This window comes from Phocoena sinus, chromosome 4 (genome assembly GCF_008692025.1).
Source record: "Phocoena sinus isolate mPhoSin1 chromosome 4, mPhoSin1.pri, whole genome shotgun sequence".
Taxonomy (NCBI): Eukaryota; Metazoa; Chordata; class Mammalia; order Artiodactyla; family Phocoenidae; genus Phocoena; species Phocoena sinus.
Window position 1 is genome coordinate 137476810 of NC_045766.1, and position 25650 is coordinate 137502459.

General features: G+C 41.6%; 1 protein-coding gene across 4 annotated transcripts in view; it reads right to left on the bottom strand.

Moving 5' to 3' along the window:
* HLCS (holocarboxylase synthetase) overlaps positions 1 to 25650 on the bottom strand; it is a 210850-nt gene that overhangs the window by 51686 nt on the left and 133514 nt on the right. The window lies entirely within an intron of this gene.

Below are 25650 nucleotides of genomic sequence, written 5' to 3' on the forward strand. Positions count from 1 at the left end.
AGTGTAATGACAATGTTGCTGACTGCCAAGGGAAGAGGGGCTCTCCGTGACCTCTTGGTAAAATCCAGAGTATACTTTTACCGCGACTTAATTCTCTGCACTAGAGATATTTAGTGCAGCCAGGAATGGTGTGAATAGGCCGATGGCCACAGGGAGAGCATTGAGAAGTTCATAACGGAACGTCCACTTTATTGAGTATGAGCTAAAACAATAGAGGCAACGTTTGAGAAACTAATTTTCAATTGGCAAATATTTTCCTGAGGTGAGAGGTGCCATTTTCCCCATAGTTCTTCACAGGTCTAGGGACAATGGAGGCTTCTGTTATGGTGTGCAAACTGTACAATCGTGCTGCTCAGGTTTAAAATATTAAACACTCATTTTCTAGCATTATAGAGGAAGTCTTTCCCCAAAGCTCTGTTTAAGAAGAGGAAAATAGTGGTTATTATTGTCTGGACTTTCCAGACATAGAAACTAGATAGATATGTTCTGGTTCACACAGCAAAGCTGCAGCTCAGGTGGGACCAGAATCCAGGAGTCTCGCTCCTCAGTTTTGCACACTCTGGTCAGAGAATTCTCCACCATTTAATCTCAGGAGGTCAACTTGCAGCAGGTGGTGATGGAGAGAGCTTGGGGCCAGGAGACTGGAGAGCGGGCTTGGTCACAGCCTCACTGCACTGGCCCACAGAGAACAACTCTAAGTGTGGCTCTTGAAGGTGACAAACTCCTTGAGAAGTGACAAAGGGACAAAGAAAGCAGGCTGCAGACCATGACTCTGGAGCCTACATCACAATGAAGCCACATCTCTCTATGATTTTTGAAAGGCACAGGGGAGGTCTCCAAAGAAAAGGATTAAATGACTGCAATAGTCAGTTTATCATCTTTCGCTAACACATCAAAAAAGTGGTGACTGGGCTGGAAGCACAGGGAAAGTTGAAGAAATAGGCAGAAAAGGCATTTGATGCCCTGATGAAAAATTTTAAAAATAAAAGGGTGCTCGGGACTTCCCTGGTGGTCCAGTGGTAAAGAATCCACCTTCCACTGTGGGGGACATACGTTTGACCCCTGGTCGGGGAGCTAAGGTCCCACATGCCGCAGGGCAACGAAGCCCGCATGCCACAACTACTGAGCTTGTACGCCTCAACGAGAGAGCCCATGTGCCACAAACTGTAGAGCCCAGGTGCTCTGGACCCCGCACCCCACAACTAGAGAAGAGAAAACCCGCGAGAAACCCGAGCAGACTGTGCGCCGTAGTGAGAAGATCCCACATGCCTCAACAAAGATCCCGTGTGCCACAACCAAGACCCAACGCAGTCAAAAAAAATAAATAAGGAAAATAAATAAATAAAATATTTTTTTAAAAAATAAAAGGGTGCTGCGGAGAAACTATAATAATTTCCCCAAGAACCAAAGGTGGAAGGAGGTGTGAAGTGGGAGGAGTCAGGAAAGATACTTAATTGCTTGAAAGAGGGTATTAGGTACCTATGGTTGCACAGTAAATAACCCAAACTGAGCAGCTTAAGACAACACACACTTATTGTCTCCTAGTTTCTGAGGGTCAGGAGTCTGGGAGTGGCTCAGCTGACCGCTTTTAGCTCAATATCTCCCACAGGTTGCAAGCAAGGTGTCAGCTGGGGCTATGGTCATTTCAAGGCTTGACTGGGAGACGGTCCACTTCCAAGTTCACTCACATGGGTGCCAAGAGGCCTCAGCTTCCCATGGAAACGAACAGTAGCTTCTTGCCACGTGAGCCTCGTCACAGGGCTCCTCCCAGCACATCAGCTCGCTCCTCCCACAGTGACGGCTCCAAAAGACAAAGAGGGTGAGAAAAAGCTAGCAGGACAGAAGTCACGGTCTTTTTTGAAACCTAAGCTCAGAAGTGACATTCCATTACTTCTGCCATATTCCATTTGTTAAAAGCGAGCCATCAGGTCCAGCCCACGCTCAAGCAGAGGGGCTTACGGAAGAGCATGAACACCCAAAGGCAGAGAGTACTGGGATCACCCCAGGCTGCTTACCAGAGAGATTCCTTACTCCTTGGATAAACCTAGAGATTAATTCTTCCATAGTTAGCCTCTTCAGACTACATAACTGGGCTGTGCATCAGCACCGTCATCTTCACATTTATTCTCATACAAGCGAGAAGACCTTTATCTAAGGTGTGGAGTTGGAAACATAAGGAAAATGGAACACACACGCAGGACTGATGTTGCTTTTAGGCACAGCTGCCTGGAACTGGCCGCCTGGGGTGCTGTCAGTGGCTCTTCCTTTCATGTGACCTGCCCACAGACTATGGTGGCTACCTGGGCTGAGCTCTGCACCCTTCAAGAGAGTATGTACCAAGAGACACATCCTCACAATAATAACTACTAACATTTGTTGAGAGTGTATAATGGCCAAGTACTGAGTCAAGACTTTATATCCATCATCACCTTTAACACTTACAATTAACCTTCTCTATAGCTGAGGAAGCAGGGATGTCAACCAGGAGGCATAATTTCCCATAGTTAGGGATCCACCAATCAGTGTGACTAGTTGATGATTAGCTCCTGGGGATTCCCTGTTGCATTAGGGTAGACAGACATTAAGAGACTGAATGGCTATACTATGTACATGTCACATGACTAAATGCTTTTAAAAAATCAGTGAAAAGCTATTAGAAAAAAATTAAACTTAGTAAAGTGCTATACAAAATGAGAATATAAAAAAACTAAGTGTTATTGTATAACTATGTACTAGCAATAGCTAAAACAGATTTTATGATAACCTATGCTCACTGTAGAAAATATAGGAAATGTAAGAAAGTAAGACTAAGACACGAAGTCACCTATGATTCTACCACCAAAAGGCATTTTGGTACATATCCTTTAACCTTTTTTCTATATTGTGTGGGAGTGTGAATATATCATCATATATTTAAAAAACTGTCCTATGACAGCAGCTGAATATACTGCTTTTTCCACTTAACAGAACACTGGGAGTGTTTCCCCCATATTAATAAATGTTTTTCTTTCTTAAAAAATTTAATTAATTAATTAATTTATTTATTTATGGCTGCCTTGGGTCTTCGTTGCTGTGAGCGGGCTTCCTCTAGTTGCGGGGAGCGGGGGCTTCTCATTGTGGAGCATGGGCTCTAGGCACGCAGGCTCAGTAGTTGTGGCTCGCGGGCTCTAGAACACAGGCTCAGTAGTTGTGGCACACGGGCTTCGTTGCTCCGCGGCATGTAGGATCTTTCCAGACCAGGGCTCGAACCCGTGTCCCCTGCATTGGCAGGCGGATTCTTAACCACTGCGCCACCAGGGAAGCCCCAAGATCTTGGTTTCTAAATAACATTCTACACCAAAAGGAACCAGAGTTCCTTATACAAATGTAAAATATAAAAATGGTCAATTCCAGAGCCAGGTACAAGGTGTTCCTGTGACATCTTGTTGGACCAGAGAATAAGAAAGCGCTCAAAGACAATGAGAGGATGCAGGAGTCTAAAGCACATGGAAATCTGTTTGGAAGGGATACCACTAGCCAAATCTGGGACAACATAGCAGAGGATAAGCACTATAATTGATTAAAAAATAATAATTCATAAATCCATAGTGCTGGCTGAGAGAGAGCAAGGGAGAGGAAGAAAGAGAAGTCATTCAATTGTTGTTCTAGAGTGACTATGATATCAACTTCCTACTCTGAAAATGATTCTTTACAGAATAATGCCAACTAATAAACGCAGAAGGAAAAAGAGAAAAGAAAATTCACCATTTTGCAAACCTTAGAGAACTGATTCAGGCAAGAATCACTAAGGTTACTGGAGAACAGAATATTTATTGCCTGTTGCCAAAGTAATGCTCCATAGATTACTTACAGGAAAAGACTTTCATGATGGAAAGAGCAGGCAAGTGAGCAGCTCACCAAGGGATCAAACTTCGCATCTCTACAAATGGTCAATACGATGTGAGGCAATATGAAGTACACAGTATCACTGATGAAGTGTTCTTGCCCCAAATGTTTAATCTAAATCAAATCAAGTTTTTAGACCTAACTTCCAATTTACAAGAAATCCAGGGGCTAGAGGGACAAAAATGTCACCATGAGAAAATAGTCAAATCCAGAATGTGGGACATCCTTTAAGAAAACTGGCCTGGTCTCTCCAAAACCCTGATGTAATTTTTAAGAGGATGAAAGAAACATAATAAACAAGTACAATGCACAACTGTGACTGCATCCTGGTTGGAAATAAGCAGCAACACAAGACACCTGAGGAGATTTGAATACAAAATGGATAGTACTGAATTAATGTTTATAAGAAATATTGGCATTGTGCTTATGTAGGAGAAAATCTTTACCAGTAAGAGGTGCATGCTGAAGCCTTTAGGGGTGATGTGAAAAGATGTCTACAACTTACTTTCAAATGTTCCACCCAAAGGAAAAAAAACAAATAAAGAAAAAAAGGACAAAACATAAACAATAGCTGAAACTAGATGTTGGATATACCAGTACTCACTGTATTTCTTCAACTTTCCAGCGTACTTAAATTTTTTCATAATAAAAATTTGGAGAAAAATTCTAGTCCACTCTTTCACATGGTTGTGACCCTAAACCAGAGATTCAATTCAGATGAAAGTGATTTTTGTGGTCAATCTTGTAACGGTATCTAGGTGACAAGCCAACCACTGGCACTGTGTACTCTGAAAGCAGCTTAGAGAAGAGTGATCGGTAGGTAATTCCTGTCCCTCAGTACAGTCAATAACTTCTTGACCCAAGACACTGGGAAAATAAAATACAGCACCTCTGAGGAGGGAGGGATCACTGGATAAAAGTGAGGTCTCAATTCTGTTAATTCACATATTCACAATATTCACCAATTGGCCTGGAATACGTCAGATGCTGGGTGAAACACTGGACATATACCCCAGCCCTCAAGGAAATACGGTGTAGTCAGAGAGAGAGAAGAAAACAGGCCAGGACAAGTCAGTAGAATAAACAGGAGTCAAGGAGAGAACTCGAGAGCAAAACAAGAAGGGTCAGGGGAAGAGAAAGGAAGGAAGGGAGGGAGGGAGGAAGGGAGAGAGGGGGAGAGAGGGGGAGAGAGGGGGAGAGAGGGGGAGAGAGGGGGAGAGAGGGGGAGAGAGAGAGAGAGAAAGAAAGAAAGGAAGGAAGGAAGGAAGGAAGGAAGGAAGGAAGGAAGGAAGGAAGGAAGGAAGGAAGAAAAAGAGAAAGAATGAATAAATATTTATTTATTCAGCATGCACCTCTTACCAGCACTGTGGTAGCCATGGGGAGGTACCACTCAGATCTCCTGCAAGAAAATCTAGCTGACTGACAGCTTCCTGCCACTGTCAGGATACAGTGCAGTTCCAGGCCCACATATTAGGTGCACAGTCCGTGTTTAGTAAACAAATAAATACATCTCCATTACCCATGCTCTCCCTGGTCCCCGCCGGCACTTCAGATAATGGTGCTGCTCACACAGGCCTCAGTTCAGATTATCTAGTGTGGCACGACACACCACCTGCAAAGGTTAGTGACTTCAATAACCCCGTCATTTAATTTGCTCACAGATTTGCAATCTGGGCAGATGTGAGCAGTAGTGTCAGCTGGGGCAGCTCCACTGGGCATAGAGGAGCTACTGCCAAGATAGAGAGCGCACATGGCTGGCCGGTTGGTGCTAGCTGGGAGTTCACCTGAAGCTGACCCAGGAACTCGGCTCTTCTCCATACAGCTACCTGGGCTTTCTCACAGCATGATGACTAGGTTCAAGAGCCAAGTGTTCTGAGAGACAAGAAGTGGAAGCCACCAATACGCTGAGGCTTGGGCCCAGAAACCAGTACCGTGTCACTTCTACCACACTTTACTGGCCCAAGCAGTCACAGAGCCTACCCAGACTTAAGGAGAAGACACATGGGCCCCACCTACACACGGAAGGCTCAATCCTGGCCACATTCTCTTATTTTGAAATAGGCTATTTAAGAACTGAAAGGGTATATTTACCTCAAACCAGAGTATATATATACACCCACACATCAATATCCACGATGTATGGCATTTCTTACCTAGAGTTTGGTAACAAATCATGGGCTCTCCTTACCAAGTCAGAGGCTTTGGAAAAGAATGTACATTGTCTTCCAGTGTACGAGCAAACCTGACAAAAGTCTCCTTAACTAAATTCAATGTTCATTCATTTAGTCAACATTTATTGAGCAATTACTATATGTTGTCTTAGCAGCTGCAGGGAATACAGAGCTAACCAAATACGGTCGTTATTTTCAAATTGGTCACAACCTAGCAGGGAGCTAAATACACATACAATTAACTCTGATGTGATGGAATTCATGGATGCCAATAGCGAGCAAAGCCCAAGGACCCATGTAGAGAAGGGGAAGGAAAGGTAGATCGTGTTAACATCCCCCACATTCACCCAGAAGGTGCCTACTTATGTATGTCTTCATTTCTCTCTGTCATCTCCAGTGGGCTTCCAGCCCTACGCTCCAGTCACATAGAATTCCAAAATCCAAACATTCAACATAAGATCCCTTTAAATTACGCATCCCTGAGTCAATATAATTTGAAAAATTATATTTTATATTAATTTTAAACTATTAATTTTATGCAATATTTAAACAATTTTTAAATCTGCTGACTAAAACAACATATACATGCATGAAACATAAACCGTACACCCGTGTCTACCCAACAGTAGCCCTGGCCTTTCCAAAGTCCTCACCCTGGTCTTATCACCTTCCAATTACAGACCTGAAACCAGATCAAACTGTTAACATCTGAATGTGTGCCCCTAAATTATATGTGACTCAAATATCACAATGACTCCCAGCTAGAAATTGATATTCTTGTGATTCTGAGAAGGCTACCTACTACCAGGGAACTTTGGTTGATTCCAGACATCAAGATGGAGAACGATATCCTAAAGAATTATTATTATTGCAATCATCAAGAGAAGTCAAAAAGCCTAAAAGATCTTACTCCTGAAGATGGTAAGTACTCTATTTTTGTGACTTCCCTTAATCGTATCTAACAGCTCCATCAACTCATTCTGTCATTTAAAATGTTTAAAGGCTTTGTTGCATATTAAGGATGGCTAGAGATTCCTAAACACTCCTTCCATGGAGAGGTGAGGGGTCTATGTCACCTCCCCATGAACCTGGGGGGACTCTGTAAATATTATGACCAGTGGAATACAGTGGAACAATTTCCTGGCCCAAGCCTTTAGAGACTGGGGGCTCTCACTGCCTGTTTCTTGGGGCACTTTCTCTGGGAGTTTTGAGTTGCCATGTAAAAAGTCTGAGAGCCTTGAGACCACCATTCTGGAGAGGCCAATAGTTCCACCTGAGCACAGCCTTCCAGCCCTCCCCACCAAGGTGACAGACATGTGAGTAAAGTCATTTTAGCCTCTTCAGACCAGCCCATCCACCAGTGAGTATCACCATGTGACCTCAGTGAATACCGCACAGAGCAGAATAACCCAGCTGAGGCTTGACCAGATTTCTAACCCAGAAAATTACAGAATATAATAAAAGTGTTGCTGTTATAAGCCATTAAGGTTTGGGGTGGTTATTAATTGAAGCAATAGATAACTGGAAAAATTTTAATTTCAAAACAAAAAAATTTGGTTAAATGTATACAAAAAACATAAACATAATCACATTTGGACTGTGAACTAAATATTCTTTTCACAGCTGACCCAGGTAGCGATGGGGTACAGATTGCTCCCATTTAAGACAGTTTGTGATAGACTTTAAAATAGTACACGTCATAGAGTATGTAACTGTCTTACATCTTAACAAATGATCTCTTAAATGCCATTCATAATGTTTTCTAAAGTTTCATAAAGTTTTTCATTTCATAAAGTTTTCACACTTCCAACTGCCAAACATCTAGTCCCTGACTTATGGGATTCTACCCAGGGAGGGCACACTTTCACCCCTTTAATGCTATAACTACCAAGCCCTTTAAATTTTTATTATCTAGTCAATCGCCATTCAAGCTAGTAGTGACCTGCTTGTCTTGCAGGACAATGAATAGTATGCATCTCCTCCTTTTTAGAAATTGATCTTCAAAAACTAACCCACTGCAGGTCGGGTGAGACCAGAGAGGCAGAAACCTCTGCACTCAGTAGGCTGAAACAGTGCCTCAAGGGCTAAGGAGCAAGGAAGGCCCAAACATAGCATTGTTACTAAGCCAGCATACCATTCCCACTGCCTCTATAATGAACATATCATCTAGAATATTAGGAGAACCAGAGTCTCAGCTTTACAGTCTGGAAATTGGGAGATAACATGGTTTGACTCATAAAACTAAGTATGAAAATATTATCAATTTTGTAGTGGTCTTAGAGAAATGTAGTTCAAAAGTCAAATAATTTACAGAGACCTCTTTCCCACTTATGACACCAATGAATCAAAATAGTAATAATTAATCTCTAAACTTTCAAAATGCTTGCTTTCAGTGTTCCCACATACTGCTGAACACAATGCCTGAAGAAGCCCAGCAGCATGAGATGGTCTGAGATAGCAGAAAAGGCATAAGGCAAGGATTTGGGAGCCATGCAGCTAGTGTGGACTGGCTATTAAGCAGGTGAGTAGAGAGAGAGAGATGACTACACACCGCTGAGTCTTGGTTTCTTAACCTGTAAAACCAGAGGGTTGGGGAAGAGCTTGTTAAGGCCCCTTCTTTCTCTGACACTCTGTGATTCTTTACTATTCTAGAAATGGCTGGGGCACCTAGAACATTGGACAGCTCCTTTCACCCTACTATGATCATTCTGCGTAAGTAGAAAATTGCAAGGGACACAAACTAGCCTCATGAACACAAGGAAAGATGTCCTTCTACAAAGGACAAGGTATTTGCATAGTCAGGTCAAGGTGAAAACTACTGAGTGCCTTTACAATCAACTCTGTATCTAAGATCTACTTAGTAGGTGTCTCCTGCCTCTAACCTTCTTAAAGTCTGCTCAAATTGGGAGGTAATGGGTTCTTAATGTATTTCATAGAGAGGGAAGAAAACATCTACCTTCTATGGTATTATTTACAATTTTTATAACATACAGAGTATGTTAACTAACAACATTTTAAAGTTCTATATCCTTTATATCATTCATGCTATACTTTATACTTTGATTTTTGATCAACTATTAGCTGCAGAATAAGGCTGCCTAATACTGAAATCTACCAAGTTATATCTTACAATTTTAAATATTAAAATAAGTTTTAAAATTGTGATGTGAGGCTTCATAAGCTCCCAAATGTAGCTCTCATTATTGTGACTCCAAATATTTGTTTAAATTGTTAAGAAATTTATTTCCTCAACAAACAAATACTATTTGTCAAATAAGTGAGTTTAAAATAAGAAATTATAGGGCTTCCCTGGTGATGCAGTGGTTGAGAGTCTGCCTGCCGATGCAGGGGACACGGGTTCGTGCCCCGGTCTGGAAAGATCCCACATGCCACAGAGCGGCTAGGCCCGTGAGCCATGGCCGCTGAGCCTGCGCGTCCGGAGCCTGTGCTCCGCAACGGGAGAGGCCACAACAGTGAGAGGCCCGCGTACCGCAAAAAAAAAAAAAAAAAAAGGAAAGTGAAAGTGAAAGATCATACAGAGTGAAAGACCATACAGAAAAGATGGAGAAAGAAAATCATTAAGATTTTCATTTGACTTTTCTTTCTCTCAAAAATAAAAACAAATCAAAAACAAAAAAAAAAAACAAAAAAAATTGGGCTTCCCTGGTGGCGCAGTAGTTGAGAATCTGCCTGCCAATGCAGGGGACACAGGTTCGAGCCCTGGTCTGGGAGGATCCCACATGCCGCAGAGCACAACTACTGAGCCACAACTACTGAGCCTGCGCGTCTGGAGCTTGTGCTCTGCAACAAGAGAGGCCGCGATAGTGAGAGGCCCGCGCACCGCGATGAAGAGTAGCCCCCACTCGCCGCAACTGGAGAAAGCCCTCGCACAGAAACGAAGACCCAACACAGCCAAAAATAAATAAATAAGTTAATTAATTAAAAAAAAAATCAGGTTCTGTGGAGCGCCTGGCCGACGTGAGGGCTGTAGAGACGGACTTCGAGGGCAGAGGAAAAGAAGATAAAAATGTATATTTCAAGACATGATTTAAAAGACCTTTCTCGGGGGACCTTGAAGATGGCGGAAGAGTAAGACGCGGAGATCGCCTTCCTCCCCACGGATACACCAGAAATACATCCACACGTGGAACAACTCCTACAGAACTCCTACTGAAGGCTGGCAGAAGACCTCAGACCTCCCAAAAGGCAAGAAACTCCCCACGTAACTGGGTAGGGCAAAAGAAAAAACAGAGACAAAAGAATAAGGACGGCACCTGCACCAGTGGGAGGGAGCTGTGAAGGAGGAAAAGTTTCCACACACTAGGAAGCCCCTCCGCGGGCGGAGACTGCGGGAGGCAGAGGGGGGAGTTTCGGGACCGCGGAGTAGTGCACAGCGACGGGTGCGGAGGGCAAAGCGGGGAGATACCTGCACAGACGATCGGTGCTGACCGGCACTCACCAGACCGAGTGGCTTGTCTGCTCACCCGCCGGGGCGGGCGGGGCTGCGAGCTCAGGCTCGGGTTTTGGTTTTGGACGGAGCTCAGGGAGAGGACTGGGGTTGGCGGCTTGAACATAGCCTGAAGGGGTTAGTGCACCACGACTAGCCGGGAGGGAGTTCGGGGAAAAGCCTGCACCGGCCGAAGAGGCAAGAGACTTTTTCTTCCCTCTTTGTCTCCTGGTGCGCGAGGAGAGGGGTTTAAGAGCGCTGCTTAAAGGAACTCCAGAGACGGGCGCGAGCCGCGGCTAAAAGCGCGAACCCCAGAGACGGGCGCGAGCCGCGGCTGAGGGCGCGAGCCCCCGAGACGGGCGCGAGCCGCGGCTGAAAGCGCAAACCCCAGAGACGGGCGCGAGCCGCGGCTAAAACCGCGGACCCCAGAGACGGGCGGGAGACGCTAAGGCTGCTGCTGCCGCCACCAAGGGGCCTGTGTGCGAGCACAGGTCACTCTCCACACCCGTCTTCCGCGGAGCCTGTGCAGCCCGCCACTGCCAGGTTCCCGGGATCCAGGGACAACTTCCCCGGGACAGCGCACGGCGGGCCTCAGGCTGGTGCAACGTCACGCCGGCCTCTGCCGCAACGTCACGCTGCCTCTGCCGCCGCAGGCCGGCCCCGCACGCAGTGCCCCTCCTTCCCCCATCCCCCAACCCCCGGCCTGAGTGAGCCGGAGGCCCCGAATCAGCGGCTCCTTTAACCCCGTCCTGTCTGAGCGAAAAAACAGACGCCCTCCAGCGACCTACACGCAGAGGCAGGGCCAAATCCAAAGCTGAGCTCCTGTGAGCTGTGAGAACAAAGAAGAGAAAGGGAAATCTCTCCCAGCAGCCACAGAAGCAGCGGATTAAAGCTCCACAATCAACTTGATATACCCTGCATCTGTGGAATACCTGAATAGACAAGGAATGATCCCAAATTGAAGAGGTGGAATTTAGGAGCGAGATCTATGATTTTTTTCCCTTTTCCTCTTTTTGTGAAGGTGTACGTGTATGCTCCTGTGTGACATCTAGTCTGTATACTCTAGCTTCCACCATTTGTCCTAGGGCTCTATCCGTCCATGACTTTTTTTTAAAAATTCTTTTTCTTAATAATTAAGTTTAATTGTAATAACTTTATTATACTTTACCTTCGTTCTTTCTTTCTTTCCTTCCTTCCCTCCCTCCTTTAGACAACGAATCACCCCAAATTGAGGAGGTGGTCTCAGGGAGCAGGATTTATGATTTTTCCCCCTTTACCTCTTTTTGTGAAGGTGTATGTGTATGCTTCTGTGTAAGATTTTCTCTGTATAGCTTTGCTTCCAACATTTGTCCTAAGGTTCTATCCGTCCCTTTTTTTTTTTTTCTAAATATTTTTTAATTCAATAACTATATTATACTTTATTTTATTTTTACTGTATCATCTTTCTTTCTGTCTTTTTTTCCTTCTTTCCCTCCTTCCTTCCTTCCTCCCTCCCTCCCTCCCTCCCTCCTTTCTTTGCTTCTTTCTTCCTTCCTTCCTTTCCTCCTTTCCTTCTTTCTTTCCTCATACTTCTACTAATTCTCTCTACTTTTTCTCCCTTTTATTCTGAGCCGTGTGGATGAAAGGCTCTTGGTGCTCCAGCCAGGAGTCAGGGCTCTGCCTCTGAGGTAGGAGAGCCAACTTCAGGTCACTGGTCAACAAGAGACCTCCCAGCTCCACATAATATTAAACAGCGGAAATCTCCCAGAGACCTCCATCTTAACACCAGCACCCAGCTTCACTCAACGACCAGCAAGCCACAGTGCTGGACAACCTATGCCAAACAACTAGCAAAACAGGAACACAACCCCACCCATTAGCAGAGAGGCTGCCTAAAATCATAATAAGGCCACAGACACCCCAAAACACACCACCAGACGTGAACCTGCCCACTAGAGAGACAAGATCCAGCCTCATCCAGCACAACACAGGCACTAGTCCCCTCCACCAGGAAGCCTACACAACCCACTGAAACAACCTTAGCCACTGGAGACAGACATCAAAAACAACGGGAACTACGAACCTGCAGCCTGCAAAAAGGAGACCCCAAACACAGTAAGATAAGCAAAATGAGAAGACAGAAAAACACACAGCAGATGAAGGAGCAAGATAAAAACCCACCAGACCTAACAAATGAAGAGGAAATAGGCAATCTACCTGAAAAAGAATTCAGAATAATGATAGTAAGGATGATCCGAAATCTTGGAAGTAGAATGGACAAAATGCAAGAAACAGTTAACAAGGACCTACAAGAACTAAAGATGAAACAAGCAACGATGAACAATGCAATAAATGAAATTAAAATCACTCTAGATAGGATCAATAGCAGAATAACTGAGGCAGAAGAACGGATAAGTGACCTGGAAGATAAAGTAGTAGAAATAACTACTGCAGAGCAGAATAAAGAAAAAAGAATGAAAAGAACTGAGGACAGTCTCAGAGACCTCTGGGACAACATGAAACGCACCAACATTCGAATTATAGGGGTTCCAGAAGAAGAAGAAAGAAAGAAAGGGACTGAGAAAATATTTGAAGAGATTATAGTTGAAAACTTCCCTAATATGGGAAAGGAAATAGTTAATCAAGTCCAGGAAGCACAGAGGGTCCCATACAGGATAAATACAAGGAGAAACACGCCAAGGCACATATTAATCAAACTGTCAAAAATTAAATACAAAGAAAGCATATTAAAAGCAGCAAGGGAAAAACAACAAATAACACACAAGGGAATCCCCATAAGGTTAACAGCGGATCTCTCAGCAGAAACCCTACAAGCCAGAAGGGAGTGGCAGGACATACTGAAAGTGATGAAGGAGAATAGCCTGAAACCAAGACTACTCTACCCAGCAAGGATCTCATTCACATTTGATGGAGAAATTAAAACCTTTACAGACAAGCAAAAGCTGAGAGAGTTCAGCACCACCAAACCAGCTTTACAACAAATGCTAAAGGAACTTCTCTAGACACGAAACACAAGAGAAGGAAATGACCTATAGTAGCGAACCCAAAACAATATATAAAATGGAAATAGGAACATACATATCAATAATTACCTTAAATGTAAATGGACTAAATGCTCCCACCAAAAGACACAGATTGGCTGAATGGATACAAAAACAAGACCCTTATATATGCTGTCTACAAGAGACCCACTTCAGAACTAGAGACACATACAGACTGAAAGTAAGGGGATGGAAAAAGATATTCCATGCAAATGGAAACCAAAAGAAAGCTGGAGTAGCAATTCTCGTATCAGACAAAATAGACTTTAAAATAAGGACTATTAAAAGGGACAAAGAAGGACACTACATAATGATCAAGGGATCGATCCAAGAAGAAGATATAACAATTGTAAATATTTATGCACCCAACATAGGAGCACCTCAATACATAAGGCAAATACTAACAACCATAAAAGGGGAGATCAACAGTAACACATTCATAGTAGGGGACTTTAACACCCCACTTTCACCCATGGACAGATCATCCAAAATGAAAATAAATAAGGAAACACAAGCTTTAAATGATACATTAAACAAGATGGACTTAATTGATATTTATAGGACACTCCATCCAAAAACAACAGAATACACATTTTTCTCAAGTGCTCATGGAACATTCTCCAGGATAGATCATATCTTGGGTCACAAATCAAGCCTTGGTAAATTTAAGAAAACTGAAATTGTATCAAGTATCTTTTCCGACCACAACGCCATGAGACTAGATATCAATTACAGGAAAAGATCTGTAAAAAATACAAACACATGGAGGCTAAACAATACACTACTTAATAATGAAGTGATCACTGAAGAAATCAAAGAGGAAATAAAAAAATACCTAGAAACAAATGACAATGGAGACACAACGACCCAAAACCTATGGGATGCAGCAAAAGCAGTTCTAAGGGGGAAGTTTATAGCAATACAAGCCCACCTTAAGAAGCAGGAAACATCTCGAATAAACAACCTAACCTTGCACCTCAAGCAATTAGAGAAAGAAGAACAAAAAAACCCCAAAGCTAGCAGAAGGAAAGAAATCATAAAAATCAGATCAGAAATAAATGAAAAAGAAATGAAGGAAACAATAGCAAAGATCAATAAAACTAAAAGCTGGTTCTTTGAGAAGATAAACAAAATAGATAAACCACTAGCCAGACTCATCAAGAAAAAAAGGGAGAAGACTCAAATCAATAGAATTAGAAATGAAAAAGGAGAAGTAACAACTGACACTGCAGAAATAAAAAAAATCATGAGAGATTACTACAAGCAACTCTATGCCACTAAAATGGACAATCTGGAAGAAATGGACAAATTCTTAGAAATGCACAATCTGCCAAGACTGAATCAGGAAGAAATAGAAAATATGAACAGACCAATCACAAGCACTGAAATTGAAACTGTGATTAAAAACCTTCCAACAAACAAAAGCCCAGGACCAGATGGCTTCACAGGTGAATTCTATCAAACGTTTAGAGAAGAGCTAACACCTATCCTTCTCAAACTCTTCCAAAATATAGCAGAGGGAGGAACACTCCCAAATTCCTTCTACGAAGCCACCATCACCTTGATACCAAAACCAGACAAGGATGTCACAAAGAAAGAAAACTACAGGCCAATATCACTGATGAACATAGATGCAAAAATCCTCAACAAAATACTAGCAAACAGAATCCAACAGCACATTAAAAGGATCATACACCATGATCAAGTGGGGTTTATTCCAGGAATGCAAGGATTCTTCAATATACGCAAATCTATCAATGTGATAAACTATATTAACAAATTGAAGGAGAAAAACCATATGATCATTTCAATAGATGCAGAGAAAGCTTTTGACAAAATTCAACACCCATTTATGATAAAAACCCTCCAGAAAGTAGGCATAGAGGGAACTTTCCTCAACATAATAAAGGCCATATATGACAAGCCCACAGCAAACATCATCCTCAATGGTGAAAAACTGAAGGCATTTCCACTAAGATCAGGAACAAGACAAGGTTGCCCACTCTCACCACTCTTATTCAACATAGTTTTGGAAGTTTTAGCCACAGCAATCAGAGAAGAAAAGGAAATAAAAGGAATCCACATCGGAAAAGAAGAAGTAAAGCTGTCACTGTTTGCAGATGACATGATACTATACATAGAGAATCCTAAAGATGCTACCAGAAAACTACTAGAGCTAATCAATGAATTTGGTAAAGTAGCAGGATACAAAATTAATGCACAGAAATCTCTGGCATTCCTATATACTAATGATGAAAAATCTGAAAGTGAAATCAAGAAAACACTCCCATTTACCATTGCAACAAAAAGAATAAAATATCTAGGAATAAACCTACCTAAGGATACGAAAGACCTGTATGCAGAAAATTATAAGACACTGATGAAAGAAATTAAAGATGATACAAATAGATGGAGAGATATACCATGTTCTTGGATGGGAAGAATCAACATTGTGAAAATGACTCTACTACCCAAAGCAATCTACAGATTCAATGCAATCCCTATCAAACTACCACTGGCATTTTTCACAGAACTAGAACAAAAAATTTCGCAATTTGTATGGAAACACAAAAGACCCCGAATAGCCAAAGCAATCTTGAGAACGAAAAAAGGAGCTGGAGGAATAAGGCTCCCTGACTTCAGACTATATTACAAAGCAACAGTAATCAAGACAGTATGGTACTGGCACAAAAACAGAAAGATAGATCAGTGGAACAGGATAGAAAGCCCAGAGATAAACCCACGCACATATGGACACCTTATCTTTGATAAAGGAGGCAGGAATGTACAGTGGAGAAAGGACAGCCTCTTCAATAAATGGTGCTGGGAAAACTGGACAGGTACATGTAAAAGTATGAGATTAGATCACTCCCTAACACCATACACAAAAATAAGCTCAAAATGGATTAAAGACCTAAATGTAAGGCCAGAAACTATCAAACTCTTAGAAGAAAACATAGGAAGAACACTCTATGACATAAATCACAGCAAGATCCTTTCTGACCCACCTCCTAGAGTAATGGAAATAAAAACAAAAATAAACAAATGGGACCTAATGAAACTTCAAAGCTTTTGCACAGCAAAGGAAACCATAACCAAGACCAAAAGACAACCCTCAGAATGGGAGAAAACATTTGCAAATGAAGCAACTGACAAAGGATTAATCTCCAAAATTTACAAGCAGCTCATGCAGCTCAATAACAAAAATACAAACAACCCCATCCAAAAATGGGCAGAAGACCTAAATAGACATTTCTCCAAAGAAGATATACAGAATGCCAACAAACACATGAAAGAATGCTCAACATCATTAATCATTAGAGAAATGCAAATCAAAACTACAATGAGATATCATCTTACACCAGTCAGAATGGCCATCATCAAAAAATCAAGAAACAATAAATGCTGGAGAGGGTGTGGAGAAAAGGGGACACTCTTGCACTGCTGGTGGGAATGTGAATTGGTTCAGCCACTGTGGAGAACAGTATGGAGGTTCCTTAAAAAACTACAAATAGAATTACCATATGACCCAGCAATCCCACTACTTGGCATATACCCTGAGAAAACCAAAATTCAAAGAGAGTCATGTACCAAAATGTTCATTGCAGCTCTATTTACAATAGCCAGGACATGGAAACAACCTAAGCGCCCATCATCGGATGAATGGATAAAGAAGATGTGGCACATATACACAATGGAATATTACTCAGCCTTAAAAAGAAATGAAATTGAGCTATTTGTAATGAGATGGATAGACCTAGAATCTGTCATACAGAGTGAAGTAAGTCAGAAAGAAAAAGACAAATACCGTATGCTAACACATATATATGGAATTTAAGGGAAAAAAATGTCATGAAGAACCTAGGGGTAAGATAGGAATAAAGACGCAGACCTACTGGAGAACGGACTTAAGGATATGGGGAGGGGGAAGGGTGAGTTTTGACAGGGCGAGAGAGAGTCATGGACATATACACACTAACAAACGTAGTAAGGTAGATAGCTGGGGGGAAGCAGCCGCAAGGCACAGGGATATTAGCTCGGTGCTTTGTGACAGCCTGGAAGGGTGGGATGGGGAGAGTGGGAGGGAGGGAGACGCAAGAGGGAAGACATATGGGAACATATGTATATGTATAGCTGATTCACTTTGTTGTAAATCAGAAACTAACACACCATTGTAAAGCAATTATACCCCAATAAAGATGTTTAAAAAAAAAAAAAAAAAAAAAATCAGATATACAAGGAGTCTTGAATTTCCGTTTTCCGGCAAAATTATAATACATATATTTGCAAATACATAAACCTCATGGATAATTTTGTTGCAGCTAGGAATATTCTTTTACCAGATTATAAATTTCATCAGCATTCCTCTGTACAACCTACTTTATGATACTAAGCAATGCAAACACACTGCCAAACAACCAATGTTTTATTATTCTAACTTCCATTTCTTCCATGACATAATTTCCTGTAATAATCTCATTCATGCCTGAGTTCCAAAGACACTTTTATTTATGATTTTCAGGTCAGTATGCCAATAGCAGGAAGACCCATTCTGGAAAGGCTGAACATACAGAATGAGTCCTGAAAGAATTCTACCACCACTGCTTATTTCCCAAGTAGGGATAATGTAAAAAAAGCAGATTTTTAAAGACAATGGTTCTAAGGCCATTTTTAGTTGAAAGCACTGGGAGATTTACAAAGATCAACTAATATGCCAATTTCTTTCAAATATTGCCAACACAATTACAAGTTGGAAAAATGTGTAATGAATGAGGCAGCTCATAATTTCCCTTAGAAGGTGTATGTACAACTTACTAAGTGGCATAAAAAGCAAACTGAAACCTTAAATCTATGATTCATTGCTTTAGGGCATTTGAGTCAAACTCCATCATCTGGAAGTACCTAACAATAAGAATACATGCATTAGGTCACAAGCTGTTTTAGTAACACCTGAAATACCTTCACCTAACAAGGCGAATAAACAAGAACTTCACGTTCCTCATCGAATAGGAAAACTTAACGGTTTTAATAATATAATAATATATTTAAAATAAGCCCAGATTCAAACCTTGTATAAATGAAAATACTCACATGGAGGGCATTTTCTCTTCCAAATTCTGCTGTTCAACTCTGCCAGCTCCCTCATCTAAAGCCACCTAGTGGAAAAATGTGCCCCCAATTCTAGGCTGGTGTGGGTTTTTCCAGAGTATGACTTATTTTGATAGTCTTAGGAGGCTCAGAAAGAATAAGGTATTGTTTTCTTTCATGTCCTCTGTCCTCATCCTCCCCAGCCCCCAACACACTTCACACCCACAACCTAGGTCAGGGGAAGGATGCCGCTGAATTCTCACTCAAAATCTCAAATCCCATCCCTTTGAAAGTATTAGCCAGGTCAAAGGTAGGAAGGTGAATGGGTGACTCTCCAGGCTCCCACTCTAAAATCACTTGTTTAACTTGTATACTATCACTTTCCTCCCAAAAGGGTTATACTTTCATTTTCTTCCAACCAGGGTTGCCAGATTTTGCAAATAAAAACACAGAATGCCCAGCTAAATGTGAATTTCAGATAAACAACAGATAATTTATTAGTAAAGTATGTCCCAAATTTCACAGTAATACTTATACGAAAAATTTCTCTTATTTATCTGAAACTCAAATTTAACTACGTCCTCGGAAGCTAATACTGGTGTAAGGGATGGCCTGGCATTCGAGAGAGGCACCAGGACCTTAGCTGACCCCAGATGAGGGTCAGAACATGACTACATTCTCACGTATCACAATGACGTTGCCAAAGGCAGGAAGGCCACAGCCGCCAGTAGTAATCTAAGCGCTCCCCACTTAACGCTTTTTGTTTTATATCCACACATGTGAGAGAAATAGGTGGTAATATTTGCTTTTCCATGATCAGCAACCTTTTTCAAAAACTCTGACAATTATACTAATTACCGAAGCAAAGGATCAGAGAAGGCAGCTGTTGCCACTGCTCGGATCCCAGTAAGACTTCCATTAGCAAAAATTAAAGCTGGCTTTCCTCTTTCCTGGCAATCACGCAGAGCAAACTTGCTTGTCTGCAATACACCATGACTGCTGTAGGAACTTTCCAGAGCGAAGGGTAAGCACTTGATACAGATAAAGATTAGATTAAAATGAAAGATTAAGCATTGGATAGAAGGATGCAACACATACCATATTATTTTCAAAATGAAAAGACTACTAACATGGAATCCTTTGATATAAAGGTAGATTATAAACACTAAACTTTCCTTTTTTACTAGCATTTAAAATTACTCTGCTCTTAGTATTTGTGTCTTTGCTCAGTCTGGACTTAATAGGGGTTTCTCTGCCCTTCCCTATAAAACTGAATCTTTTCTCCAAATGACCCTACATTTGTCTTAATTTGATTTTCTGGGTTTATAGTGTTTTCATCTAGAAACCACTGCTTGTACCATAGTTGTTATCAGTTCTCCAATATTTGTTTGACTATGGCTCAAGATTTTTAAATTTTATAAAAGAAGAAGAATTTAAACCTCTTAATTCACAAACACTCACCTATTCTGCACCCACAGGGTATTTCTCTCCCTCACCCCACTCCACCTCCTTCCCCACCCGCTACACTGGGGCTTCTTGCATTTGACATCATACAATTCCCTGAATAAAGGAGATTGGAGTTTTGTTACCAATGAAACGAACTTTACATTAGAGACCTCCAAATTGTGGATTTGGTATAAGCTTCTTTGAAAAAGTACTACTCCATTATTGGGAATGTTTATGCCCAAAAAGAAGATTCTGTGTTCTATTGTGTCAGAAGCTTTCAAAGTGCAATTGTTCAATTTGCAAACTGCAATTGGTTAACCAAGCTAAACTTAATTAGTCCAACGATCCTACAGCCCACATCAAACCCAACTGTTTGATGTATTCTGCGAGGTGTCCAAGGCGCCTACAGCTGTCTAAGTGGCACAATGAAAAGGCAGCTAGGCTTACGTCTGGGAACTGAAATGAGCTGTTCTAAGTGGAGCTTTTCTTCCATTTTCTGAGGCTGCACTGCTCTGACCTTCTCCAAATCAATCCTTTGCGGATTAACATGTAAAGCAGTGTCGAATTAATTTCAGAAAGGGAATATGAGATCAGCCTAGGATCATACAAAACATCTAACTCCTAAATACACTAATGCTTCTAGCCATTCAATGAGAAGCTGTCAATAAAGGGAAAAAAGTCGGGGATGGGGGTAGCCAGAAGGATTTGAAGGTTGGAGTAATCTATCAGACTAGTTAGCACATTGCCTACTTCTGTGGCATGGCTAATGCATTCCTCTAGAAGTTAATCCTATTTCTAAAGACCCTCCCGCTAGGAGCACATAGGCCGTGATGAATGAGAACTAAAATGCATTAAAATTCTCAACAACTTCACCAAAAGGCACACTATTAGATTCTGAGTGTCTACAATGAGATGGTTCATTAAAAGTGCTGGTCTCAAAGAACTTGCTTTTGTCCCTACACATTAGGGAGAAAGGGTCCAGTGTGTCACTTGTGACACCTGCAGCCAAAATATTTTTACATTAGGTTGTCCAAGTAATCACATGGGAAACACATGAAATGGAAAGGGAAGGCCTTTTCCACGGGCTAGCTTAAATACCGTTATTATGCACCTACACTCAGAGGAGGATATGTGCTTCCATGGCATTAGCCACACAACAGCATCATTAAACCCACTTTTAAAAAATCAGACGTGAAAGAGCACTTATTCAATTTCCCTTGAAGAAGCTGCAGTGTTTGAACACTTCTCTTTTTCTCCCATTGTATTTTGCTTGTACTCAATTAAGAGATAATTTAGCCATTTATCACGACGTAGTTGAGGCTGAGCATTTATAGAGGCATTTAGTACAGCTTTTCTAACAGGCAAAACTCTGTAACTATCTCTGTAAGATAGTTACTAGCAGTGGGCCTAATACTGACTAGAAATTACATCTTGATGACTTAGTTTTTAGTCCCTGTCAACATACATAGGAAAAGACTGGACTACCCTCAAGAATGACTACAACAAATTACAAAACAGTATCAGTTCTAACAACAGAAATGCCAAGAATTAAACACTTGAGACAGTACAGAACTGAAAGGAAGCAGCAGGTGAGGGGGCTCTGAAAGACAAAAACACAGAGGAGGAAAGCACACCTAGAAATGGGAGGACTCCATGAGAAGTATTTGTTAAATGATTAACGAAAGAATGGAGTTGAACTTGGCTGTTGGGCTCAGGACATTTATGGCAACTCAATCGGCTTATGTTTTGCAAAAGTTCATCCTTGGCGTGACACACAGGGTTCAGTGGGCCAGGCCGGTGTGGGTGTGTGTGTGTGTGTGTGTGTGTGTGTGTGTGTGTGTGTGTGTGTGTGTGTGTGTGCGGGGGTAGGTGGGTAGGAGGGTGGGAAAAGCACAGATGGAGGTGTGATCACGTCCACTTTGTTTCTGTGCTTCACAACTTACATATGTGCTGCATTTATTCTATTGTGTGAATTAAATATTACACTGAAAAATTTGAAATTAATAGTCATTTCCTCTGACCTTTCATTTTCACATAAGCATCTATTACTTCTTTCTGATTTAATCAAACCTACTATAAACCAGCTATCTGTCTAAACTATGTTGCATCTGAACATAATAATCACCATATTGTGATACTAATAGTACCATTTATGGAGAGCTTCAAATAAGCACCTGTTTTACATAAATTATCTCTAATCCTCACAATCCTTCAGGTAGGTGGCATCCTTGTTTTACAGATGGAAACCTGAAACTCAGAAAGGGCAAGTTCACTGTTAAAGGTCACACAACTAGCAGGCACCAGAGAGGGAAGTGAACTGAGGTCTGTCAGACTCGAAAATCCAAGCTCTTTCCAATTCTCTACAAAGAAAAGAGCTGTCTATTGTAGAAAAACAAAATATGGGTAACAGAATTTTAAAAATTCACTAGTACTTCTACCACCTCACACGAGGATTTGAGTGAAACTAGACTGAATCCCTTACACCCCAAAATATCTGGCATCCGTCATGTACGTTCCACTCAGGGAGGCACAATCCCCACGCAATAAAGGGTGAAACAAACCAAATGGTCACCTTACAGCATAAAGGACCGTGCCGCAGGATAGAGTCCACCAGGCGTTGGTAGTTTTATTTCACAATGCTTTTACATCACCTTAGGAAGGTTGGCATTGTGAGGGGTGGGCCGGACGCTGCATCCTGTATAATGTTTCCTTCTGCAGATTTGCCTTTATTTCCATCTGCCTTTTGTGCACAGTAAGAGCTCATGAGCATTAGGAAGAACAGAGAAAACAACTGTATTTCAATGGTTTTGTTAAATCACTGCCAAGAAGACTTATAAATGTGAGTTGACTTAAATTGGTAGACACTCATGCATCCATCCATTCATTCATTCATTCATTCATTCAGTTAACTGGCATCCCCAGCTAAGATGAGCACTGTCACGCTCACCAAAAAATAACGACAGAAAGAACTGGCCTGGGCCAACTCTGCAGAACCCTCCTCCCCAAATCTCACGTTCAGCATCTTTCTCTAGTGTGACCTTGCTGTCATGATTTTAAAACAAGGTTTCAGTACGTCTCTAGCCTGAGTGTTCACACTGTCACCTCCTCAGCACCTCATTAATGTCTTACATGATATTTAAACATTTGTTTAAAGGGGGAAAAAAAAACTTCAAGTATTTAATCTGAAGATTTAAGGCTTGTTGCTGAGTTTTCAGTACAAAAATAGTGATTATACTAAAACTGACATAAGTTTTAAGATATAAAGTCTAGAATTGTGGCCAAAATGAAAAAAGGAAAGAGAAAGGAGGAGAGAGGAAGAAGAGGAAGGGGAGAGGAGAGGTGGAGGCAGAAGATGGGGAAGGGAAACTGGCACCTGGGTGCAGGGTCCCACGAGAAGCACAAGAAGCATCAAGGGGCCTCCCTGATGAGCAACAGAGCTGAAGCCAGCTGTCCTCACCTACCCATGTCCACCAGTGAGCAACGTCAAGCCATGTGCAAGTAATGTTAACTACTGCTGATATCATCTTTCTTGTAAGTCTCATGTGGTGATCAAGGTTCAATCCTCATCTAATGGATGAAGCAACAGGGTGCACAAGGCACATCTGAATGATGCTTTTTTTTAATCAATTTTTAATTTTGGAATATTTTATATTTACATTGTTTTTTAACATATGGCAACCACAGTGGTTTTCTTTGTGATGGGCTTAGTGCAAGTGATGGCCACCAGCACTTCTACACATGGCCTCTCCAATCAAGCAATCAACAACTTGTTTGGGGATATATAGATAAAGACTTGGATGTAGATACAATATCTAGATACTACTATGAATTTTATCTCTTGTGGTATTACAAAAATATGCTTATATAAGGCAATTATCCATGCCCAGAAAACGTGCAGAAAATAAAACAATAACAGGACGAGATCTAATTGTTTACGTTTAGTCATAACAGGGTAATGAGTTTTTTAAAAAGATAACTTTTTTTTTTAACTACCAATAGAAATAGCACTTAATCCAGAGTAAGGTTAAAAGAAATGAAAACACCCAAGTAAAAGTTAACATATCACTTACTAGACTTACCTGTTCTCTAGATCAGGACATAACCACGCAGGTTTTCTTGACCTGTGTGTGAGCCTAGATTGCTCTGCCTTTTTTTTTTTTTAAAAGCACTTCCAAGTACAATAATGACTAATAGCTTTTTAATCTAATCTGAGATTCCACTGATCGTAGTACACACGCCAATTTCAGAGGTGTTCAAATGTGTGTTTTAGAACTGATGAAACAGTAATCAAGTTAAGCCCAAGACAACCAAAACTACGTTTCCTATTATTTGGGTAATGACGCACAATGCCAGGCAGAGACTGAGAACTAGGTAAATATTTACTGGATCAATGGATGGTCTGGAAGGTAACACTCATCTGTTAACAAGAAATTACTTGCAGTTTGCTGACAAACCATCTTCTCTCCCCTCTGTACTTGCCCATACCTGGGACACCCCTCTCCCTTCTCCTTTGTGGTAAAGAAAAATCAGTTCAGTCATTTGGATACCTCTTCACTATGCATGATAACTTCCACGTAAACTAGAAATACTAATTTAACATCCTTCAAGGATTCAAGAAGACATGTCGAATCCTTTCGTGTACTGTGGACTTGCAAATACGTGCATGCGTGAACTTCGTCTAGGATAAGACTAACAACAGTCCATTTACCAGCTTCAGATGTACAGGATGTGTATGTGCTCTTTCTCTGCATAGGGCAGGGAGATGGTACGTGTGCAGGTATGCACGATGTGCTTCAGGGCAAGACACGTGCTATGTAATTTACTTTATAGGTCCCCTACTACCAGATTTACAGAGTCAGTATAAATTAGACCCAACTGGGTTTTTGTGTTTGCATTATCTAGACAAACACTTCTCTGCATTTGAACTATGAAGACCAGGCCTGTCTAGCTACTCTCCCCTCCCATCCATAGGGGACAAAATTCAATTTGTTGTCTTCAGAAATTCTCTGTGTATCTAACACTATGACATCAAGAGAAACAAAAGAGCACTGACACCATGCTTGCTGGAACATCGACAAGGAGGATGCAGGACAATGGACAGAGCTGGTACTAACATATCATCAATTCTCAGCAGAAACAACAGGGACGATGTCAGGTTGTCAGAAATCCATAAACAGGCCACTAAACCTGCAGGCTCCCTGGCAACACAGGTGGAGAGAGAAATCTTCTTGGAAGTTATTGATGAAAGCCCACTAACAGGCTGTCAAAGAGGCATCTCAGCCAACAGCCCATGGACCGCTGACCCTCTGCCCTCCTCACCAGGCTTCCCTGCCATGCTATAGGATGCCATACAGTATGGTTAAAGCCACCTCTGTTATCTCATCCAGAATTTCTCCTTCTTCTAGGCTTTCTTGCACCATGCTATGTGGAGACTTCCTCCACAGGGGACACAGAACCAAAGGCAAAACCTAGGTAAAAGGTACAAACACTGCAAACGAGAATGAAGACACATGCACAACCCTCTTAGCCACGAAAGAAACAAATTAAAATAAAGGGTGACATATTTTCCTCC